This window comes from Anopheles aquasalis, chromosome 3, assembly GCF_943734665.1.
Source record: "Anopheles aquasalis chromosome 3, idAnoAquaMG_Q_19, whole genome shotgun sequence".
Lineage (NCBI taxonomy): Eukaryota > Metazoa > Arthropoda > Insecta > Diptera > Culicidae > Anopheles > Anopheles aquasalis.
This window is the reverse complement of record NC_064878.1, coordinates 832,501-840,000: the sequence shown is the minus strand read 5'-3', so window position 1 is coordinate 840,000 and position 7,500 is coordinate 832,501.

The window sequence follows — 7,500 nt, the reverse complement described above, 5'->3', positions numbered from 1 at the left end:
AAGGTGCTGTTTCATCCAAGGGTCTCACGGGGCACGGGAGTGGTTTCGGCATGTCCGCCAGCTAATTTCCTTCCAGCGCAGAGAAAAATGATGATTTTATCGGAATGGAAATATCGGTGCGACTCCCAAGCGGTACGACTGACTGTGTCTTGGATGGGAAGTGCGGCTTATCAGCAGCAGCACATCGTGGGGAAGGCGATGTCGAAGGGACATATGACACATTTATCAGAGATGTACAAGCGCAATAAGCGGTTGCATATTTAGTGTTTCGCTTCCAGCGCGCACACCAAAACAAAAAAAAACATGCAATTACTTTGGTCGAAGATGTGTCCTCGTGGCCCTCCACTGGGCGTATCATCTTTCTGACTCTCCAGGATGTCACTTTATCAATGCTGCGATTGCACTGTACAATCCTTCACAGTGTAATTGGTAAAGTAGATCCTTTTCGTTTACTTTGTATTTAAATCTCGCTGCAGATAGGGGTATTTATGAAGAGACAAAACCACTGTGGAAATCTCTAGGATTATGGTTATCGTCATCATGCGAACGCAGAGGGTTCCACGAGGCAATTAGCTGCCTGGAACACTTACTGGACCCTGGGTACCGCTTACATACATCTTGACACTCATTATCCTCCACTCTGCGACGCTGAGGTCTTCCTTTCTCACAACCTGTTGCAGTAATGGCCTGAGAAACTGACCGTTCGTCTCTTCCCAACTGACGCTTCGTTCTATCCCATTCCCGGTTCTCATTAACTCCGCTACTGGACATTGGAGGAAATGAAGCTTCATTCAGTTGAGAAAGTTGTGCGTTAAACGCTCCCAACCCACCAAGATCAATCCCGGTACTGAGAAAGGGTACCAAAGCAAAGTGTCGGCGACATCTGCGTAATCCTTGCAATATGCGTGGTCCATTCAAATGAGCGACGCGCTTTTTGACAAATGTTGTACATCATTAATAAGGAAGGCTCGCGGCATCGAAGGCTGGCCGCTTTGTGGCATAAATTATGCCACGAAAATGTCCTCGAGGCACAAGATGCGGAACGCTGCAATCGTTTATCGTGCCCCTGGCGGTGCGGTGTGCACGCGAGAGAGCGACCAGAAACCAGATTGTGCCGACCAATGCCAATCGGTCAATTGATTGCAGGAGATGGAGAGCGGGGAGGATGTGTAAGCGCAAGGGAAGCAAATCTTTGGCAAGATGTTATCTTCATCAATTTTTCTTTTTTTTTCTTCAGTTGCTAACCGACTCCGGAACGCGTCGCGGGCAGACCATGTTCTACGCGATGTTTCCGTTGAGATATGCCTTCGATCTGTTTTTGCTTTCATTCGCCGTTGGTTTGGTAATAATTTGACGCAACAAATGCGCTGTTGAGCGGGCATAAAAAAGGAACTGAGGATTGTGGTGGTGGGGATACAAAACGTCGCGATGGATCGACGAAAATCGCGTTGAAGGAGCTGCAAAACAACGCGCGAATACAAAAATACGTCAGAATCGGCGGGCCTTCTAAATCTGGATGACAGAAGGCCAAATGCGAACCGCCAGAAGAGTCAGAAATCATTGAGCAAAAGGAGCGTGGACTTCGTTTTGTCGTTGCTGTCGGACACGTTGGTCGTTTCGCTTCGAATCGAAAGCCGCAGCACAACAGCAGGAGCAGCAAGAAGCTTGCGCAAAGTGGGTGTGTTACAAGAGTATACGCGGCTGATTAGCGGTAGCGATACGAAACGATTCAATAAATTAAGTCTCTCTCTCTGTTGCCACCGATGGAGGCTGGCTGGTCGGGTCTGGAGGTAACGAGCTGCCGATTGGTTCTGGGGAGGGGTTGGAGGGATTATGCGTGCGTTAATTACGAATCGAAGCCCCCGGACAGCTCTGCGAATGATTGAAAATACGCCTGGTACCTCGGCCATTCGCTTGCATTCAAACATGCAATTTGTGGTGCTAAGAGTTAGAGTTTAAATTAACGAGTTTTGCATTCTGCCTTGCGAGCGACCATATCGCGAAACAGGTATTCCGAGGCGTGTTAACATGCCGATCCGATTTGGAGCAGATGATTAACCCACGGTGCAGTGCACGGCTTCGGATCTCTCGTGTTGCATGCTGCTAGTCGTCGTCGACGGCGATCGCGAGTGGTCACATTTCAAATCTTTTATCGTGCTTCGTTTTACCAGCTTTGATAAAACGAAGCCAGAAGAAGGAGAGTAGGAGAGATGGTGGTCTTCAGGAGCCAGAAGAACTGTTTTAAGCCGGCTTAGGCAAACGCGATTCCGCGAAAGGTTCGGAGAGGGAATCCGGGGGGATCTCAGCAAATTCCTTTCCCAAGCGGTTTGGCGCCATTTTGCTGATGCTGCGAAAGCCACCGAAAGCCTCGATCTCGCTCGATCTGGAAGCCAAATGTTGACCGATCGAAGCGATCGAAGTGCTGCATAAATTAAAAGATTAACGGTATGCCACCGACGACCGAGACTGACACCCTGAGATGAAAAAAACACGCCATACGATCTGGCTTCCAGTTGAAAGCTTCCAGAAAGGGAGTTCTTCTGGATCCGCAATATTCAGAATTTACATTCTCGATTGACAAGGAATCAGCGGATGCATTTATTTCGGGTGCAGCCGGTACATGTGTTCGTGTGGGCGAAACTGCATTCCTGTTTGAATTGACAAGCGCCAAAGTACAACAAAGTCCTCCAAACTCGACGTCCCGCACACGGCAAGGGCTAAATTATAATGTTGATCGTTTTTATGGACTTGTTGCCGATCTCGACGGATCTCGTTAATTGCCACCATCTTAGCGAGATGAGATCACCGCGCTTGGCGACCGCAGAGTGACACAGAAACGCCGCTCGAAATCGATAACCGGAGCTACCGGGAGTCGGCGGTAATTTATAGTTTGGCCGGTCGACCGGCGTTAATGACGTAACGCAAAAGGTTACCAAATCACTCACTCTCACGCCGTAAATCGTATAGCGCCAATGCGCGGACACACGATGCACGATGGATTAATCCATTCCGGTGGCCACCAATTGGCGTTCCGAATCATTCTTACAAACTCTCGATGCTGCTGCTGCTGCTGATGATGATGATGTGCTTCGACCGGATGGAACCTTATTCTCGGTGAAACCGGTACGGACAGACGAAGAAACGAAGCACGCAAACAACTGCCAAGAAACAAATGTAAAAAATCAATAACAAACGTTAATGAGATTGTGGTTTTGTGGGCCGCAACCAGTGTGGCCACTGCTCGGACTGGTGAGCACGCCATTTTACACGTACACTCCGAGTGGTGAGGTGGTCTCCTAGCTCACCAGAACAGCCGACCAACTACGAACAAGGCTACGTGTTCTGTAGCGAGACCTTTGGCGAAGAAGTGCATTGCCGGTATCGGTTGGTGACTTCCCTGACCGCCGGTTTTCCCTCCGTTGTGTATGTGTGTTTTTAACGAAATCAGCGAAAGAACATGGCAAGGAGGCATCCCATAGTCCCACACAATCCATGCGGTGGCATCGTAGCGAAGTGAAACTTTGAGGGCGAAGTAATTTCTTGATTGCGGTTAAATAAATTAGCAAATAAGTTAAACTTTCCCACTGGCCAGCAACCCAGAACAGCCAGCCGGCCAGTCAGTGGGTGGAAATTGGCTTTTCGTCCTCGTCTCCACTCCGAGCCCCACCTTATGCCACCCAAGAAAGCAAAGAATGAGGGAACGATCACAGTAGTCCGGTGCTCGCAGTGCGTTACGGGTCCGGTGCGGAAACCGGTGCGCGGTTGTGTTTGACAAACAAGGATGGCGCTGAAGGCCTGCGGCGAGGCGTTCGCAATCCATCCACAGATACCACGGGACCACAATCGAAGGTGACAACCAACCAACGAGCAACCAAATCTGACCGCGGGCTATTTCTCGCGAAATGCGGAAACCAAGGTGCCAATCCCCGCGGGGGTGAACGGATTTATTTACTCTCACCATCCTCCTTCTACGATGGCCGAAGCCTCTTCGCCTCTTCGTTCGTCTGCCACCAGAGCATCGATTGTCATCGTGATTGTCCCCCAATGGCCTCGGGGCGAAAAGCAACACTTTCTGGTGTACTAGCGCGAGGTTGGAAGAGTTTCGCGGTAATTTCTTAATTACAACCATTTGAATCAACCGTCCAGACACCGAGCGGATCATTTTGCTTGCGGCACCTTGGACACGCTGGCGCTCACCTCGCAAAAGGATAATTGTTTCTTTCGAAAGCGAGTGCATGTGTGATTCGCTGGCTATAATTACGGAAATCGTCGTCTTCGTCGACCCAGCGCTGTGCAATACGCGAGGTAGCATTAGAAGACACCGCGAGAAGATGCCATTACTGGACAGTCCACGTGGCTGACATTTTCGTGTGAGTGACCAAGCGCATCTCTTCGGTTTTTGGGGTCGCGCGATGGCATTCCTTTTTGGCGGAATTCCGTAGAAAATTATAATAATTACTCTGCCACACAAAAGGGTGTTTCGCATTTTTTGAGGGAATCGATCTCGTCACGCTCTCACGCGGACACTCTTTGGTTTGACATTTAACTTTCCAAAAGCATCATTCAATTGTCATTCCATTGTAGCGAATCCCCACTATGGCGACGTCAAAGAAGCCAAAAGCGAGCTACACACAATGGGCCCGATAATTAATGTTAAAGGCAATTGCTCTTATCAACCTCATCCTTCGCGTTCGCAAACATCAAAAACCTTAAAATCCTGACCGTGGTTTCGTGGCCCCGAATGTCACGGAGACTGATTAAAACAAATTTATCTCTGTCAAGTTCAACGGCAGCCCGTCTCGGCATCCTTTCTTTGGGGCTGATCGCGGAACGTGTGTTGTGTGTCGCTTTGCACTGATCGTCGCGGAATCGTCAAGAAGCTTGGCCTCTGACTCGTGCTAATTAAAAATATGAATTTCACGTAAAAAAGGTAAAAGGGAGTTCGGCGCTATAGGGACAGAGATGGGGAGAGCGCGAAGAATAACGGATGAACCTGTTCTTCGCTGGAGTTGACCAAAAACCGTGGCCAGGCGGAGAACCAAAGCGCAACGGAGACAAAGATAAAACGCTGTCAGCGAAGATGATTGAAGCAATCAATCATCGATGGATCGACTGGTTCTGGACTGGGGACCGCCGGTCAAAGACGCGGCCATCAGCGACCCGAGGGAAATGTTATGATTCTGGTTCACGCCAAGACGGCGTTACACCGTGAAGAAGGTTGCCAACCTTCGAGCACCGGCAACGATCGCGGAACGCACGAGAGAGAGAGAGAAGCAACAAAAAGAAATGCAGAAACCGGAATGCTTCTTCACCGGACAGGACAGGGAGCAGCAAAAGGGAGGCCGGGGCCAGGGAGATGAATCAAAATATCACGCGATCAGGTTTCTGATTCCACGAACAACGCATTCCTTGCGCAAGGGCTGGTAGAATCACCACCGAACCGAAGAGAGTAGCAGCGGCGGCGGCGGCCACTTGCGTAACCTGAGCAGCGAGCGCGCGCGCCCTGGATGCTGCAACCTGAAACCTTCTTTAAAAGGAGTTCATTTTGTCACTTCTGGCCTGGGTGTCGATCAATCGCGGCTCGGCTGTTGGGGATATGATTTCATTAAACAGCGAGTCGGCTTGGTGCGAAATCGTTTAGGTTACTTAATTATGCACTGGGTCGCTGGCCCCAGGGACGTGTGTCGATACACTTGTTCCCGTCGCTTCCGATGCGTCTCCGACCACGATGCGAAAGCATAACTATCCAACTCGATCGGAGGACGCTCGGATGCACAGTCCACGTCCAACCGAACCAATTTCGCTCGAGCGATCTCGCTGGTTTCTTACGCGAATGGTTCGTTCAGCGAGAAAGGGCGACCACTTGTCAGGACTCCTGGTCACTCCAACCACTGCGCCCCAAAAACCAAACAAAAGCCGCTTTATGCTCCCTCATGAAACAAGACAAGCATATAATAAATGAACTTAAAAAAGGCCAACATTAAGCTGCAGCTGCTACTGCTGCTGTGGTGGCGGCGTTCCCGAGGCTGATGGCTCCGGTGCAACCTTCACGGGTGTCGGAGTTGATTTTGGTGCTTTCCCGCCTGTCAAAGGCGAGTCCTCAGCGTGTATGTGCGCTCACAAGAGAGAGAGAGAGAGAGAGAGAGAGAAGTGAGGATGACATTTTGGGGCAAGCGAAGGGAGAATGCCGCCATCGCCATCAGCAGCAGCGACACTCGAAACGCTCCACATCCTTCACATCGAGGTGCATTTTTGCGTGAAAACGGCCACGAAGGCCCGGGCCCTTCCAACGGACTTCTGCTGCTGGTGCACGGTCCATGGTTTGGTTTCATAATCTTTCTTTCCTTTCCACGCCGGTGACACATAAATCCAGTACAAATGCCATCACCACCGTGGCCACCACATGCTTTCCAGAGCAAACGCGAGGCAAACCAGGGAACGAAAATTCTTTTTGGCAGCGCGAATTGTGTGGAGAACGAAGCGGAGAAAAGCGGGACTCTCGTCCGCCTACCTGGCACATAAACGGTCACGACAGCGAGTCGTGGAGCTTAAAACGGAACCAAGGAACGGAACACATTCGATTCACAAGAAGTGTGGCGGTTGATTTCGAGCATCGAAAGCACCTTGAAACGGTGCCGTACACCTGACGTGACACTCCCGTCGATCCGATCCCGTCCTCACACTTACACAATTTGCACAGTTCTCGGTGCAATAAAATGTAAATTGATTATGATGTCGATGTCAGACGGCGTCAGGCGGTGTTCGATCGAGGAAACGGAATTCGAAACGTTCCAAACGAGTTGTCACTTCGCTTCGGTGGACCGCTTTTCGGGGTGGCCAGGAATTGGAGTCGTCTGAGTGTGAGTAAACATATGCTAACGGGGCTTTCGCGCATGCATCCGAGGTGGGAAATGCACCAATGTGCACCATCTCAACTGGTGCAATCTGTATTCTGTTCTTCTGTGAGTCTCGGTGCCACGCAAGATGGCCTGATGATTGCCAAATTTGTTAGCACTTTTGGAGCTCGTTTGCTGGCATGCTTGGTGCTTTATGGTACCAAGTTCATCTTGCCTTTAAATCGCCATCTTCCTCGATCTTCTCGCGACTATAAGCAAGAAAGTGTTTCGCGTTCTTTTCAAATTGAACACGTGTGCACATGTGCCTGGTGAAAAATAATTTTCTCTTCACTGGAAAACCTGTTCGAGTGTGAGGAAATGCTTGTTTCGTTTGATAGAAATTGAAAGGAATAAGGAAATCTTCGTTACAAAGCAATGAAAGGATGAAGGAAATGATTTTCTGAAATGAAGTTCAATCTTAGCTCGTGGATTAAAGATGCCGTCATTGGAGGATTTCAATCGACGGATTGTAAGGAAACAATTATTGGAAGATTAAAAGAAGAATTTCGTTTCCGTTGTGCCGACATCAAAGTACGGTGACGTTGTTTGCATTTTATCGATGAAAGGAAAAAAGGGAAAGCTTCCAGCGTTGGATGTTGGCTAA